A 17,368-nucleotide genomic window follows, 5' to 3' on the forward strand; every position below is an offset into this window, starting at 1 on the left:
GAGCGACTTCAACTCAAGTACCTGCTATATATATATATATATATATATATATATATATATATATATGGTTTTTTTTTCCTGCTGCTTTTAAATTATCTTTGTGTCGGTTCTTTTTTTCATGTTGGCTTCTTTTCTGTGTTTTAATATTGTAAGACTCCTCAAATCCTTTCCAAGGGGTAGACAGAATATAAATGATAAATGAATAAACACATAAATAAGTAAAAAGGACACACATGTCTTTTCCGAGCCAGTCTTTCTTTCCTTTGTGGGTGTTTGCCATTCAAGGCAAGTGCACTGCTCATGATGTGCCCCGACCGTTTACCCCTTGCTGGCCTTTGCTCACCCAGCACGTATGAAGCACCTACTGTGTGCTGGCGTGTGCAGGGCCCTGGGGGTACAGGTGAGGCGAGAGGGTTCTTGCAGAGCTCGCTCTCTGGGCTCCCGGGAGGAACAGCCTCCGTCAGTCGTGAACTACCCCCTGGAGCGTGTGCACCCGTGGGTGTGCGAAGGGGTGTTCTTCACGCTCTAGTGGAAAGATTAGAGGTAGGTCTGGGCACCCAAGATACCCAGGTCTGTGTTCCATGAACCTCCTCCACCAGCCCATCAAGATGCCCAAGGCCAAGGGAAACCAGATGAAGACAGACAAACGAGGGCTCTGGCCTCTCACCCCCAGGTTGGACACCAAGCCTGTGAGCCGGACTCAATTCTGTAGAGCCTGAGAGGCAGACACAAAGGGCCATATTCAGGCTTTGCCCTTTTTCCTAATCGGTTTTCAGGTGAATGAGGCAGGACGAGGAGGCTGTCCCTCTCTCGCTGGAAGGGCTATAAAGACAGGGCTGGGAACCCCAGTGCCAACGGGAGCAGGTGGGGGGATGGTGGAGGCTATGGCTTAAAGACCTTAATTTCTTGTGGGAAGGAGACATGTCACCTCAGATGCCACCCAACCCTATTGTAGCGCTCACCGTGTCCTTGGCCTTGACCCAGACTCTCGGCGAGGGTGACGTTCCTCAGCTCCCCCTGGGGTCTTACCCCTTAAGGACATTCGTTTTAGCAGTGGCGAATTCCCAAATCCAAACCTGAGCCCTGAGAGGTCCTCTAGCTGTGAGTGGCTGTAAGCATAGAACCTTCCAGGAAGCCAGGAGGCCTCTCTCCGAGGTCGCGCCCGAAAATGAAAACTGTGGCGACCAACCCTTAGTGTCGCTGGGCCTCGTACAGGAAGGGGCCCCCGAAGTTGTCCGGCCCAGTGGTTTTCCAGCCCTGTTCCTGCGGTCTGGGCTTGCCGACGGCTAGCCCAGGTCAGCATCCTGACGAGCTCCAGGGCAGGGCCTCACCCAGCGTAGCTCTTGTTCACACGGGTAAGATTCCGCTTGGAGAAAGGGTCGTAAGACCGCTGGCCACGGGCGACCCGCCACAAAACGTAGGAATCCCTTCCCTGGCCAGAGGAAGCACCCGGCACCTGCCTGAACTCCTGGGTGGTCGAGGCTGATGTAAAATGCCCATCTTGCCCATCCAGGGTCAGAGCCACCTAAGAACTCAGAGGTCAGGCGACCGGGGAGTAAAATGGCCCCTTCTATTATTACTTGTCTATTACTTGTCACAGAGGGTGGAGGTCATCACGCACCGTTTTTCTTTCTTCCTTCCTTTATAACATTCTTTCACGCAGGCTATGCACCCTGTTAAAAGACTATGTTTTCCAGGCTCCCTTACAGCCAGGAGTGACCAAATTGCTAAGCACCGGACAAGAAGACAGGAAGCAAAATGCTGTGTCAGATTCCTAAGATGGTTGTGTGAGAGGAGCTGACTTGGCTGGGACAGATACCCCATAGTCCTTTCTCCGCCTCCCGCTGCCAGCATGGAATGTGGAGGCAATGGCAAGAACTCCAGCAGCCACTATTGACCTGTGAGGTGACTCTTTTTCTTTTTTTAATTTTTTTTAATGTTTATTTATTCTTGAGAGACAGAGAGAGACAGAGCATGAACAGGGGAGGGGCAGAGAGAGAGGGAGACACGGAGTCCGAAGCAGGCTCCGGGCTCCGAGCTGTCAGCACAGAGCCCGATGCGGGGCTTGAACCCATGAATCGTGAGATCATGACCTGAGCTGAAGTCCAGTGCTTAACCGACGGAGCCACCCAGGAGCCCCAACCTGTGAGGTGACTCTTGAGATGAATGTCTGTACTGAGGGTAGAGGAGAGGAAGGTTCAGAGCCTGATCGCCCTGGAGTTAACATACCAGCCGTATGTTACCTGCTTTATTTGAGGACACCTCTTATGACGGAGAAACAAACTTCTATCCTGCTGAAATCAGTTATTTGGGGTTTTCTTTTATATACAATTAAACATTGGTTCCTCATTAGTGTGATTAAAGCACCATGTGGCTAAATGGACTTGTCAACACTTTTGCTTCCTCGGTGATCCAAGTCTACAACTTGAGACAGTCCCCCTCCCTCCCAAGGGAAAGTCTCGTTTTACATGGATGGCGTGTTTTCTCAGATCACTGCCTCCCTCTGGTCCCGCCTACAGATGGAAGATGAGAGAGAAGGTCTCAGAGTGCACGGTCTTCTGACAGATGAGATCCCAGCTGAGAAAATCCAGACGGACTCCTCATGGGGGGTTTAAGGAGCGGGACACCTGTTCCACCAGAAGACAGCCCTCTCTTTCTCCAGCGAAATCCAAGTCATTCTGCCATTGGACGGCTGGCCGCTGGAGCCCTCCTTATCACACTGAGCTGGAAAATCTCCATTCTGGGGGGTAACGCCCGCTGGCTGTAAGTTCTGCCCGCATCCACACAGATGAGCCTGATCTCTCTTTGAAGGGTCTGTGGATACTTCAAAACAAGTGGAGAGCCTAAATTGTAGCATCGCCAGATGAAATATAGGACATCCAGTTAAATCTGAGTTTCAGATAAATAATGATGATTTTTTTTTTTTGGTCAATTATGTCCCAAATATTGCAAAGAACATGCAACTCCAAGACTTATTTGTTGCCTAGCTGAAATTCAAATTGTACAGGGCGTCCTGTATTTTTATTTGCTAAATCTGGCAACCCCCGCCTAGAGGCACCAAATTTCCAGACACTCAGATGGGCGCACTCCAGCGTTTGAGAAAGGATGTAAAGTGGAGAAAAAATGCAGAGGCAGCTCATCTGTGGCTCCCACCTGCCTCGCTCTCCTCTCTCCCTGCCCACGGTCCTCTGGGCTGACTCAAACCCTGCCTTGCTCAGAAATCTGAGGCTTCTCTGTCGACCGTAGCCCGCACCAAGCCCACAGTGGACCGTGGCCCCCAGCCACCCACCCCGATCTGTGGCAACTGTATCCCAGGGTCGCCTCCCTGAGACCCCCAGACTCAGGGCTGAGCCAATCAGAGTCTTCATTCTCCCGGCGACAGTGATTGGCTGGAGGCTGGCAACACGTGACTCAGGCCTGCCCAATCAGAGTGGATCGCGGAGTTTCCGTTGGGCAAGGAAGGCCCGCCTCTCCCCCTTACAAGGACCCTGTGCATCCTGAGACTCGAGGGGCCACCGGTGCAGAACCGGCCCCAAGAGACGAACTAGCTCTTGCTCTTTGTCCCGAGGGGCGTCCTGGTGATGGGCAGGTCGAGCAGTAACAGAAGCCACCAGCTAAGAACCGGGAAAACCGCTGCTCAGGAAATCCTAGGGAGGGGTCAGATCCTGGCCCCGCCCTCTCAGCGCAGGAAAGACCAGCCCGCCCACCTCTCCTCGCCTCTCTGGGCTCATCTCCCCTTTAGGGACCTGAACACCCATCTTCCCTGGATTGGCAAGATTCAGTGCATGGGGAGGAGGCGGAGGGGCAGGTAGGGGGTAGGGATGGTGGCTGCTCCCCGCTGCCCTGTGCTCAGGGGCAGGGGAAGGAGCCCCGTGAGTGGAGCCAGTGTGGCAGCACGCGTGTGAGTGGGCCTAACTTAGAGAAGCATCTCTGGCCACCCTGCGGAGACCAAGGAGGTGGGAAAGATACTGCTTTGTCCACAGGGAGACCCTGTTCCTGTGGTCAGGGCTCCCCAGACACCAGGTAGTAGCAGGGTCTGGGGCTGGGGGCTCCGGGCAGCCCAGGCTTTCTGAACTGGCCGCTGCTGGGCAGAGCGTCCGTCCACACTGCGGGGGACGCCCTGGGTTCCATCTGCTGCCTGGGGCTCCAGGAAGCGGGTTGAGCCGGGGAGGCTGAAGAATGGGGGTGGGGTGGGGGAGGGGAGAACCTTGGCCTCAGGGGCACGTGGGAGTCCTCCCGTCCGCCTCCTTCCTGCACACCCTTTAGATGATCTGTCACACAGCCTGCAGGGCGAGGGGAGGAGCAAGCTTTGGATTCAAACAGGGGTTCTCGCTCACGGGATTCTTGCCAGAGCCCCGGGCTGCTTCTCGAAGGCCCTTCGTCCCCTTCCACACGGCGGTTAGCTCCTTCTAAAATGTGGATCTCAGATGCCACTCCCCCGGACCAACCCCCCAGCGGTACTTCACTGCCCTCAGCGTCAAGTTCTAGCTCCCTGGACTGTCCTTCATCTTCCCCCAGCCAACGCTTCCCAGCCTGCAAGATGTCGCTCAGGCATCGCCTCTTCCAGGAAGGCTTCCTGGCCCCACCTTCCTGCCTTCTGTCCCCGACACTCCCCACCACCCCGGCCCCCAGGCTGAGGGGATGCTCCTGTGTGTTATCCCTGGCAGTCATATCTTGTGGTCACTGGAGCCGGGCAGTTAGCCTCAGTCTCTTTTTGCTTTGGCTGCTGGGATGCTCGGAGGCCCGTGTTAGGCTTTATGGGATACACGTTGCTGCCCCATCATACCTTCCTCTGGCTGTGTCTCATTTTCTCAGGCCCACTTGCTTTCCCTCCCGTAGTTTCATCTTTTCCTTGTATCCTTTTGTGTAGCAGAAAACCGTCCCCAGGTCCCTCTATGGAGAATGACACGGGCACCAAAATGGGAGCGGTACATCTCTCTGAGAGGCGCGTCTTCTCCTCGCAGAATGTAAGATGTTGGTGGTATTTAAGGGAAACGAAAAATAAATTGTTCTGGCTCCTTCCCACCACCCACCTCCCGCTGAGTTTCCTCTTAAGCAACCTTCGAAATCTGTTAGGAAATCAGAATTGAGAGGTTGCCTAAGTCACATAAAACCTCCCTGGTTGTTAGCAGGGCCGGGACATGCCAGGCATGGTGGCCTCACTCCCAAACCGGAGAGTTTGTGATGGCACTCAGGGGTCACCGAAATGCCCTTAGATGTGCCTGTTCGCTTCCTGCTGCTGCCGTAACAAGTCACCACAAACCCAGCGTCTTAACACGACACAGGCTTCTTATCTGAAAGTGTTGTGGTTCGAGGTTCAGTCTCGCTGGTCTCACTGGGCTAAGATCAGGGTCTTGGTAGAGCTCTTGATAAAGTTCTCCAGGGGAGAAGCCTCTTCCTTGCCCTTTCTCACTTCTGGAGGCTGCCTCGCTCCTGGTCCCTTCCTCTCCGCCTTCAAAGCTCATCCCTCCCGCCTCTGATCCGTCCTCACGGCTCCTCATTGGCCCCCGGACCCTCTCGCCTCCCTCTTCTAAGGACCCAAGCTTAGGGTGACCGTGGGCCCAGCTGGATGATCCAGGATCATCTCCCATCTCAGGCCCTTAACTGAATCACACACACCAGGCCTCTTTTGCCATGTAGGGTTACATATTCACAGTCCTGGGGACTGGGCCATGGGCATATTTGGGGGCAGAGTGTGGCTCCCCCCGAAGCCAGCCCTAAGAGAAGGACTTGGGCGCAAACCGTGTACGGGGAGGTGACTGGGGAAGCACCGGGAGAGAAGAGGAAGTAGGGGGGAAGGGTCAAGAGATGGTGTGCTGGTGAGTTGTCGCCGCTGGAGACATCTGGGGCACAGTCCCACCCAGGCCCCTCGGAGAAACTGGATGAAACAGGCCTCTGAATTGTCATACCCAGAGGCAAGGGACGTGGTGAGATTACCCACCCAAGGCCATTTGTTTTTTCATCGCTCGTTGGCTGAGGGTTTCTCCTGGGGCATCAATGCTGCGGGCCGCCCCAGAGGCAGAGAGCGCTGTCCTCAGGTGAGGGCTTGTCCACCGAAACCCCCGGGTCTCCCTGCAGTCGAGACAATGGCAGAAGGGACACCCAGAGTGTCTGTGTCCCTGCAGTGTGCGGTGTGGGAGCACAGCCCAGAGAGGCGACGTGACTTTGCCGCCGAAGGCGAGGATGGGGACACGCAGAGAGAAGTGGGCTAGAACTTTCTTAGAACCCGTCACTGCACGGGGGGTGGAGGAAAGTGGAAAAGCACAGACCCCGGAGCCAGCACGGAGGAGGAAGCACCGTCAGCACAGCCAGACCGAAGGCAGGAGGCCCTGACCTCTCAAGTCGTCCTCCGCGACGTCTGGGGCCCAGGGGGCTCGGTGGAGGCTGCCGGCAGCGGGTCGGGCCCTTCTTGTCCTGTGGGTTTGCCCTCTCTGCCCCCGGCCCTCTGACGAGGGGACCTGGGGAAGAAGGCACATCTGTCCTTAAGGCCCTTGACCCCGAGGTGGCACCTGTCAGTGCCCCTCACTTGCCCTGGGCAAGAGCCAGATGCCAGGGGCAGGCACACGTGGCCCATCGGGAGTTCAGGGGCCCCGGGCGTGGAGCCAGACAGACGGATCCCAGGCAGGTGGGCATCTCGGAGGGTCAGACGTCTCGGGGATCAAGCGAGGACATGGTGGTGGCTCTCAGGGTCACCGTGGGAATGGCATATTAGAGCGCACACGGCTGTCCCAGGTACCCAGCAGGGCACCTGGCCCGGGGGGAGTGGCCGCGGAGATTCGGCCCCTCCCCTTCCTCACAGATTTGGTCTGAGCCTCTTTCTATCCTGCCGGGCTAGGGCTAGCCCAGACCAGCTGACCCCTCTTCCCTGCCTTTTTGGCTGCACTTCCTGCCATTTTAATGAAACTCAGCAAACAACTCTGTCCAGCGAATGCCCTTGAAATGGCCCCGGAGAAGGGGCCAGAGCCTGGGACATGGCTTGTGACTCTCCCCCGCTGATGCTCTGGTGGCCCTTCCCCGGAGGTGAGCGTTCATCTTGGAGAGAGAGGGAGGCCGGGCCCTGGCGCCCTTGCCAGGACCCCCCTCCTGTCCCCACCCCCGTGGCCTGATCTGTTCTGTAAAGCATCTATTTACAAAGCAGGTCACAGAGAGCGCCGCTGTCTAAAAATAGAAAGTCATTATGAGCAGACAAGTGTCTGAGCTTGTCCTGCGAGAGCTAGGCAGCTTCTGTTTAGCTTCCCTGGTCCCCTTTCCGCTTCTCTGCCCTGCCGCCCTCCTTCCTCTCCCACCTGCCCATGGATCCCACCTGCACCTCGGCCCCTGAGCCTGCTCCCTGCGGGGACCTGGGCCAGCTGCACCCAGGCTTGCCTCTGATCCTTTCAACCAACCCCGTGAGGCTGGGCCATCACTCCAGTTTGTCAGCTGAGGAAAGGGAGGCTCAGGGGGTAGGGGGCTCTCCCCAGGAAGCCAGGGGACCCTAGAGGTAAGAGCGATGGTGGGTCTGTCTTGGGGGTGTGTCCCTCACATTGGACACACCACGGCATGTCCACAGAAGCATCATCTGCGGAGACAAGTGCCCTGTATCCTGGCATCTTGAAGAGCCACTGGGAAGTCTGGGTCCCTCTCCTGGGGAGCCAGCCTCAGGGCGGCTGGGCCCCTGGTTGCTCCCAAGCTGAGCTCAGAGCTCTGACCACCCCACCTACACACAGCCTGCTTGCCCCCCCACCCTGGTTTCATAGGCATTGAGCCGCCTCCCCTCTGCAGTCATGGCCGGAAGCTCCCAGGGAGGACAGCTCTTGGTGAGACAGCCAGGCCCAACACGTGCTTGTCATGGGCCCAGCACAGCCTGCGTGGGCTCTGAAGTATGATCTGATCCTGAGTGCTCCCTCCATAGATCTCCCTCCTCCCAGCCTCTTCCCCTCCTTCCCAGGTCCTGAGGACCGATGGAGTCCTGGAAACACCCCACGACGTGCCTAGGCCTTACAGACAAGGACACCGGGCAGCGTGCTGGTCGGAAGGCCACACATGGGTCTCTGACACTACATTCTGGCTGCCGCCCCTTCTGGGGGTTCAGGCTGTGTGTGTGTGCGGGGGGGGGGGGGTCTGCGGTCCTATGTCTCCATGATAAGCCTCTTTGTTCTGGAATCCGCCCCTGCCCCAACCCCCGCCCCCACCAAGCCAGCTGTGAGCACCTTGCCAGGTGCCCGAAAAGGAGTAGATCAAGAGGCCGGCTCGCTCGGATCCCGGATTGTCTCTGGTGCCTTCTGAGAACAAAGCGATGTAGCATAGCAAGCTCCCTTCTGAGTCCTGAGCCGACGGGGAACCAGGAGACAGGCCTGAGGGGTAAGTTCGGCCGACAGGTTCAAGTAACCATCCTACTGTGGTTCAGGCGGAGGACCGAGTTGTGACTTTTTCTCTTGCCACACAATAGTGAGTAGGGACAAGCCCTGGCTGCTGGGGCCGTGGATGTCAGATGCAAATGACAAAGGAGTCCAAATAGTTACCAGCGAAGCCTGAAGCAGGCTGGTGGGGGCGGGGGGGGGGGGGGGCAGGTCGTAGAGAATGGCCGGACCGCGGCGGCTCTGTGCCCCGGCTGACCGGGCCATGCAGAAAGCAGGCTGACGCTGTAGGTCGTCTGCCTTATTATGAAAAGTCGGCAGTTTAGATACTTGTGTAGAGTTGGTTGGCATCAGACGAAATAAGCTAAAACTTATTGAGCCAAGGATAAGCTCGAGCCAAGGAAAAGCTCGCGGGCTGCGCAGAAGCAGAGGACCAGGCCCGTCGTTTAATATCGTTTAATGGAAAGAGAAATTTCTCTAGAGCATCGACAGTTTGACCTCGGTTATTCAGGATTGCGGATTTGTAGGACGAAAGGTCTGAGGGAAATAAATACTCTGTAATACGATCGCACCCTTTGTTTTTCAGCTGGAGATGTGAGTCATGGCAAGAACGGCTCACTCCCGTCAAGCCTGGGTAGTCTTAGCAATGATTCACCCAATATGTGTTTTTCACTATGAACATAGCTTGTGGTGGCCCGTTATGAACAACGCATCCCTCTCAATCTAGAGAGTTCAGGCCCAGAGGCCTACACCTCCCCTCACTCCTGGAATTTTCTGGATTCAAACGGCCCCCCACAGCTGCTTCGCAGAGGCCAGAAGAAGGTTTAGAATCAGCTACCCCCGCTTTACTGGCCTTTGGCTTCCCGCTTTTGAAGATTTTGGATCTTGCCTCTCTGTGCTCATCTTCTGGCATTTGGGAAATCATGAATTTCCTGCCCGAAAAGGGAAGCAGATTCGATTCCCTTTGTCTGCACTATTTGGTGACAGGGACGGATTCTCTTTGGGTGTTGACACTGATTTCCCCTCAACAGCTGCAGGCGGCTGTCCCAGGGCCGTGGCCTGGGGAGAATGAGTTAGCACCTCGGAGCCCTTTGGGGACAGCAGCCTGGCATTTTGTTCAGCAGAACTACCTGCATTAGGCTAGAGGAGAAATCTAAACGTTCTCTGGGTTCTGGTTTTTAGAAAATGTGTGTGTGAGCCTCCTGCCATCTCCTCTCCTCCCTTAGCCCAAGAGCCACTTGGGGGCAAGGACATCCTTCCTCCCCAGAGCTCCCGGACCCAGCACGGCCATCATTATAGCAGGTGCTCAGTCGGCGCTTGACGAATCAATAGACGGCCAGTCACACTGTCCCTTTTCTCCTGCCCGTGGCCCCGCTATATCGTTCCCCAAACCCATGCTTCTCTCAACAACATTCCAGGGCCGTTATGAAGAATCTCCATTTTATAGAAGAAAGAACTAAGACTCAGCTGATGGGGAGGGAGAGAAGGCTGAAAACACAGGCTTGGCTCTGGAGGGCCGATCTGGTGATGGGACATCAGGGGCTACCTCCCGACGGCCGGGGAACATGGCACCTTGCATGAGACCCAAGTGGCCTGATCTGGAAGAAATGGGCAGAAGAGCTACTCAGCCTCTTGCTTCCAGCTGGCTAGATGGCTGGAGGCAGGGCCCAGCAAGGAGCTCCAGGGCAGGGTTGGGGGGGCCCTTGGAAGAGGGTTAAGGCTTCTGGTGGGGTGGGGGTGGGGGCGGTGATGGCTCTGGAACCAGCAGGCGGGAGATAGAGGCTGAGTAGGGAAACTGAGGCCACCCCCTTCCCGCCCCCCGTCAGGGGCCACGAGGGTGGGAGGAAGGCTGTGAATTGATGACTGTAGGCTGGCAAAGGCTGAACCCTGCACGCCAAGTACAAAGCACCGGGTGGCTGGAAGCTTCGAGTCCCTATTTGCTGGGAGGCGGGAGGGGGCTGCCGAGGTTCCCTGAAGCAGAGGACTGTCCTTCACCTGGAAGGCATTTCTCACTGGGCACCTGCTTGGGCGCGGAGCGTGAGGATGAGGGGAGAGCAAACCCTCAGGGGGTCCCCGAGGAGGGCCTGGATGGGATGGCTGAGGGCTTTCACAGCAGCAGAATGGGGACCGGTGGCGTCTACACTGCAAGTGCATGTGCGTGTGTTGGGGTGTCTCCACGACAGTAAACGGCTAATATAGATCCAGTGCTTACAAGGCACCAGGCCTCACTCCGACCACCCTTCTGAGGCAGGCGCTACCTTGTGGGTAAGGACACAAAGGCCCAGAGACGTAACGTGACTTGTGCGGGTGCCGACTGGCTTCCAGGATGGCCCCGAGATCCCCGCCTCCTGGTGTTTGCCCCCTTGTGTGTGTGGTCGCCCCCCCACCAGTACCGGGGCTGGTGGGTCTGCCCAGTAGCACATGGGATTGGGGGACAAAAGTCCACGGCTTCATCCTGTGCACTCCGTCACCATGGGCTCTCCCTCTTGGACCACCTGCTCTGGTGGAAGCCAGATGTCACGCTGTGAGGACACTATGGCATCCTAGGTGGCCAGGCACATGGGGACCTCTGGCCCACAGCCCGTGAGTGGCTCTGTGAGGGCCCAGGGACGCCTGCAGCTTGCACCCTCGTGAGACGCTCTCAGCCGGAATGCGTCCCAGACTCCGGGCCCTCAGAAAACAGACTGACATCGTCAGTGGTGTTCTTTTGAATTTCTGAATTCTGGGGCAGTTATGCAGGAACTGATAACTAATACACCAAGGCAGACACTCTGCTCAGTGTGGATCTGCTCACCGAAGCCCAATCAGGGAACGGTGTGGAAGAAGGAGCATCTTGGGTCAAGGGCAGAGAGCCACGAAACTGAGCCATCTGGGGCGGGCGGCCCGGGAAGCGTGGGCACGTACATTTAGAAGCCATCTGAGGCAGGCAGCCCGGCGGGACACTGAGCTGGGCATCGGGAAAGGGGCCGGAGCCAGGCGTCTGGGGAAGGGTCTGTAGTCTGAAGTGGGTGCCGACCCCATGGGTCACCCCGGGCGGGCCCAGGGGAGGGGCCGTGAGCTTCCACACAAAAGAATCCTTTTTCTCCGAGCTCCCAGTGTCTCAGTGCCACAGCACAGGGCCCAGCCACTCTGCAGAGGACCCTGCGGTCACCAGAAAGAGGAAGGTATTTGGGTATGGCAGCGAGCACAGTGGTGACAACTCCAGGAAGGTATCCCTTGAAAGAGCTGGGCTGCAGGGTCTAATATAAACGTGGAGAAAAGGCCATCGGCTGTGATTTTGAAAACCACAGGAAGTCGCTCAGATCTTCCAGTCAAACGCTAGAATGCAGGATGGTTATTTCGGCCCGCCCTGCCTGGACAGCTGCCGGTGGCACCAGAGTCGCCGAGGAGGAACCCCAGCTGTCTGAGGTGGACCGAATCAAACTCAGCCAGGGAAAGGTCCAGGAGTTTCGTGTCTAAAGGCTTCCTTTGTTCGGCTGTGCTTCTGTTCTGGGCGGCACGATCCCTCTGAGGCTCTCCCCCAGCCTCGGGGACACTCAAAGAGCCCTTTCAGAGCTGGGCTTCCAAGAGGAAGTCTGTCCTGCGGGGGCCGGGAGACCTGAACCCTCGGGGCCACTGCTGGCCGAGCTGTCCCCCCTCCCCCCTGGATCCCCCAGCGCTGCGGGCGCCTGCGCTGACGGGTCAGGGGCATCTCTGCACCAGCCGAGCCTCTCCCCACCCCCATCCCCCATCTCGACCGCACACCCTCCCCGGCAACTCCTTGAAGAAGCTCCTTGAAGGAGCCGCTGACACTAATTCTTCTCCAATCCGTCCTTGAGTCTGCTCCCAGCTCTCACTCTGTGAAGTCAACCACGGTCACGAAGGCCTCGGTCCTTAACGTATCCCCTGGTTCCTTCTATGGTCATCCAGCCTCAGAGAGGCAGTTTATTTTCTCAGTGGCCTTGGACCAAACTCTTTGCACCGTTCAGTGCCCCTCTCCCGCACTCCACATCGACCTGCGGGCAGTGCCTTCCAGGCACGTCTGCAGCTGGGCCCGTCCTCAGTGTTTGTGTGGCTGCTGTTCCCCGGGGCAGGCTGGCCGGCCCGCTCACCTTCACTGCCCTGGCCTCTCTGAGGTGCCCCCGCCTTGCCCCACCACAGCCCATTCTCAAGGCGGTTGCCAAACCGATCCTGTGAAAACACACATTGTGTCACGCTGCTCTTGTGTTCAAACTCCTCCTCCCACTGAAATAAAGCCCAAAGGTGGCCCCACGTGCTCTGGTCCCCAGCCGCCACCCTGATTTCACTGCAGTCCTCTCTTTGCCCCTTGGTCATTCTATCACTTCTACGCTGGCATCCTTGCTGCTCAAGCTCCCAAGCATGTTCCCACCTCAGGATCTTTGCACATGCTGAGTGAGGTCTTGATGTGGCTCACTTGTTTATTTTGCTAGGACTCTGCTAAAAGGTCACCTTGTGATTCCTCTGCCACACAAATTAAAGTCTAACCCCCGCCCCCCGTGACTGTGCTCTCAAGTTCCTCAACAGCACTGTCACCACCTGGCATTCTCTCTCTGGGTTTGTGGCTGATGGCCTGTCGCCTCCCACTGAAAAAGGAAGCTTCTGGAGGACGGGCTCCCTGATTTGTTCTCCGCCCGCTCTCGCGTGTAGGGCGGTGCCCAGCATAGGTGAGATTTTTGACGAGTATGCGTTTAATGAATTAAGCGACGGATAAGAGGCCAAGATTATGGTAGCAAGAGCGGGAGCCAGGACAAGGGGACAGGCGGAAGGGGCGTTGGAAAGTTTGAATCCCTGGGATTCTTATTTGCAGGCGTATGACTGACATCACCGACTCCGCAGGGGAGAGGCTGCAACAAACAAGGAAGCTCAACTTCTTTTCCATTTGCAACAATTTGGCTTGTGTTCTACGGTTCCTGTTTGTTTAATTTCAAACAACAGGGTCCCCGGATCCCACCGTCACCGCGCCCCGCCTTCCCGAGCGTGCTGCTGGGTACTCAGCCTCCGGGCCGTGGCGCCCACCCACCGCACCCACCGCACCCTCTCCAGAACAGAACTTTTCGGCCTGGCACTCCCGAGCTGCACAAATGTCGATCCGGCAAATGCAACGGCACGACTGACTGCAGGAGTAGAGGAGAATCGTGTTTTTAGGGTGCATCATGAGAGGATAAGGAAATGTGAGCTTATCAGAAGTTATTCTGTGGTTAACACGATGCTCCCCACGTGGAACGCACCGTCAAAGCTAATGCCTTGAGGAAACGTGTCTTCGAGGGAGGAGACGGACACTTTTCACAGCGCACGAGACTCTTCTTGAAATTCCAAGACTGGGAAGCATGTTGTGTGAGCTTCCGGCAGAAGGAATAAAACATTCTCCCGGGGCATACTGAATTAAAATCACGATGCACCAGTAAGTGAAGAAAAGAGAACGAACAGAATAATCCTGTCCACAGGGATTAGGACCTTTACGCTCCGTAACAAACTACAAGAGAGGTATGAAAATCAGCTTTCCTTTCTGGCAGGACACGCCCACGTTTCGTGCTCCATCACGGAGACAGAGACATCGTTTTCGAATCTGGAATATGTGTAGAATCCTGACCTCTGGCAGTGAGGGGCAGCCATACAGGGTTCTCTAGTGTGCACAATCTAGAGCTTCCTGAAATAACAACACTCTGTTTTTCTAGTTTATTTTCAAGTGGACGAGACTGAAACGGACAGCCTTTATTAAGTGATACACAGATCATTTGTTGTTCGTTGTCGGACCACAAAATAAGACGGGATTTTCCTTCCCTTTTTTAAAACAGGCTTTCCAAATTAAAAAAGCATACCATTTTATAAAAACATTTCACAGGACATAAAATTGTGAAACAAAAAATTAAGACGATTCTCAAGCTCCCAAGTGAATTCATTTACTGACTAGGCACGTTGGTGAGTTGACAATTCGTAAGCAGTCCACAACTTGAAGGAAAGTCCCTGAAAGAGAGGAAAATGAAATATATTTGTGGACATCAAGAAACTAATAATTATCTACGCTCTGCTGGGGGTGGTGGGATTTAGGCAGAGGAAGCAGGCAAGCTGAAACTTAGGAGAAATAAGGATGTTAATGGAAGATGAGGCAAAACAAAATAACAGAAATTTAAGAACATAAAATATTTGTGTTTAGTAAGGCAGATGAATGGTTAACTAGCATGGCGAGAATCAAAATACTCTCCAATGTGACATTTATGGGTCTGATTTCAGAATGGCAATGCCTTGTTTTACATGGAACTCTAATACCAAAATGTGACACGGGTCCCCACAGGAACACACTGACGGGACAGTCCTTGACTTCTTGTCATCTGAGATGAGACCCAACTTTCAGAAATATTTACAAGTTTTTCATTAACACCAAAGAATATATTTTGATGTGCTATATATTACACAACCATGATTTCAAACAAACCCAGTGGCAATCGAGAGGGAACGAAAGCCACCCACAGTCACAACGGAGAAGTGGCCGTCACTCTACTCCACAGCGCTGGTCACACACGTCTGGCCCCAGGGACCCGTCACCACCACACTGTTTGCTCTTGGTGCCCTATGACCTGGTCCTTCCCAGCGCTCCAGCATCCCCCATTGCTCTGCCGGCTCGGCCACCTGCTCACGTGCCCACGTGGGGTCACCAACGTCTACCTTCCCGCCTGCACCAGCCCGTTAACACCCGACATTCTTCTCCCTGCTTCGAGATCTCAACTGAGCTCTAGAAAGCTCCATGCAGGTGTCCCCTTCTCTGTGAAACCTCTGCCTCCTCCCCCTCCCTCACAGAGTTCACCACCGTTTCCTCTGCACGGCCTCTGCCTTCGCAGAGCCTGTTATTACTGCGTGGGGCCAGGGATGGTGAGCCACACGGGCCACCCGCACGTGCTACCACTGACCAGGGCAAACCGGATTTAAAGGCTAACGCTGCACAAGGTAAACATCGAATGCAGATCTATCGGCTGGGGTGTGGTCTGGTTAATCAGTATTTCCTGAATCGAGTGCCAGCAGCCAGTACTCTCAGAGCGAATGGGAAAAAGGGTTCTTTTGGCAAAAAGGGAGAGGGAAGATCCCGAAGTACTGTCAGGATCTGGGAAAGTAGGGAACAGGGAAAGGTGGGCAAGGACACTTCAAGGTACCCTCGTGGGCCCCCCAGACCGCGGGCAGCCCTCGGAGCCAATCTGCTCAGGCTGGGCAGTGGGAGGAGGCCCACAGCCTCACTTGTCTGCACAGTGATCCAACCCACGGCATGCCAGTCGCCATGCTGGGCGTCAGAGACCATTTCAAACCCGTTTTGAGTAGAGGAGTTTTCCGTGCTAACGGTTGTATACGGTAAGAACGCACGTGGCAGTCGGAGTTCAAGTTTCCCCCAGAAAAGCATAATCAGGGACACCGTTAACGTCCGTAGAGAACCACGCAGTAATATCCCTAAAATATGCAAAGACTTAACGAACCTGGCTCAGAAACTCATTCTCAAAGACGTATACAAACGTGCACGATAACAGAGATGCAGGGCTCTGCTTTCTAGCACTGTCTTTAGTGGGCGTAAAATACGGGAGGTGAACTGCATGTCTGTCAATCTTTGTTTAAATTAGAATAGTTAGTTCATATATATACCATTCAGCCAATGGAAAGAAAAAGGCAGCTTTACAGTATAAATGACGAAAATGAATTCTAAGCTATACTCTAAAGTGAGATGAGGGAGGTAGAAAACAGCGTACTGTTGTGTATGTAAAAAAGCAACAATGAGAAAAGAAACGTATGCTTTGCTTATGCACAGACTATCTCTGGAAAAATGGACAAATACACAAAAAACCATGCAAACAGGTGGGTGTTTGGGGTACGGGTGGGAAAGAAGATCAACTCTGGATTCTATCCTTTGGAATTTTAGATTTTGTACCAAGCACATGGAGTACCTATTAAATACAGGACATATTTTGGTTTCCCGACTTCGCATTTCCCACTGAAAAAGCCAGTGGTCACAGAAGTTACTTAATCTCATTTTCACCGAGAAAGCAAACTCGTAAGAGTGCAAATGCTCAGTGCTGGTGTTTGAAAAGGCACAGGGTCGTCTGCTCCCCCCACTCACTCGCTCGCTCCTTGTGGAGCATGTCAGCAGCCCCTGCCGTGTGCCAGGGACCACGCTGGCACCTGGATGAACCAAACAAGACACGGCTCCGTGTTTGCGGGAAGACAGACGCATCAACAAACAGGACAGAGACCTAGCTCTGGGAGTCCCGCTCACGTCACAAGGGCTTCTGCGCCTCCTCACTTAGTCCGTCTCCCCTTTTAGTGGCCTGTCAGGTACGAGGGACCTTCTGAGGTAGCAGACAGGGGACGTAAGGCCTGGATCTTGCCAGTAGTGGTGGTCAAAAGGTACTTTTATGTATCTAGATCTACATCTGAATGACGTAGATGATTAAAACCTGTTTAGGGGCACCTGGGTGGCTCAGTCGGTTAAGCGTCCCACTTCAGCTCGGGTCATGATCTCGCAGTTCATGAGTTCGAGCCCCGCGTTGGGCTCTGGGCTGACAGCTCGGAGCCTGCAGCCTGCTTCGGCTTCTGTGTCTCCCTCTCTCTCTGCCCTTCCACTGCTTCACTCGGTCTCTCCGTCTCTCCCAAAAATAAACATTAAACTATATATATATATATATATATATATATATATATATATATATATTTTTTTTTTTTTTTTTAAATGATGCATCTCCTATCACTTTTTTTTTTTTTTAATTTTTTTCAACGTTTATTTATTTTTGGGACAGAGAGAGACAGAGCATGAACGGGGGAGGGGCAGAGAGAGAGGGAGACACAGAATCGGAAACAGGCTCCAGGCTCTGAGCCATCAGCCCAGAGCCTGACGCGGGGCTCGAACTCACGGACCACGAGATTGTGACCTGGCTGAAGTTGGATGCTTAACCGACTGCGCCACCCAGGCGCCCCGGACAAAATATATTTTTTAAACCTGTTAAATTCTCTGCAAATGGAAGGGTGACTGACTCCGCCCGGTGAGACCAAGGACGTCC

The sequence above is a fragment of the Leopardus geoffroyi genome, chromosome C3, assembly GCF_018350155.1.
Source record: "Leopardus geoffroyi isolate Oge1 chromosome C3, O.geoffroyi_Oge1_pat1.0, whole genome shotgun sequence".
NCBI lineage: Eukaryota > Metazoa > Chordata > Mammalia > Carnivora > Felidae > Leopardus > Leopardus geoffroyi.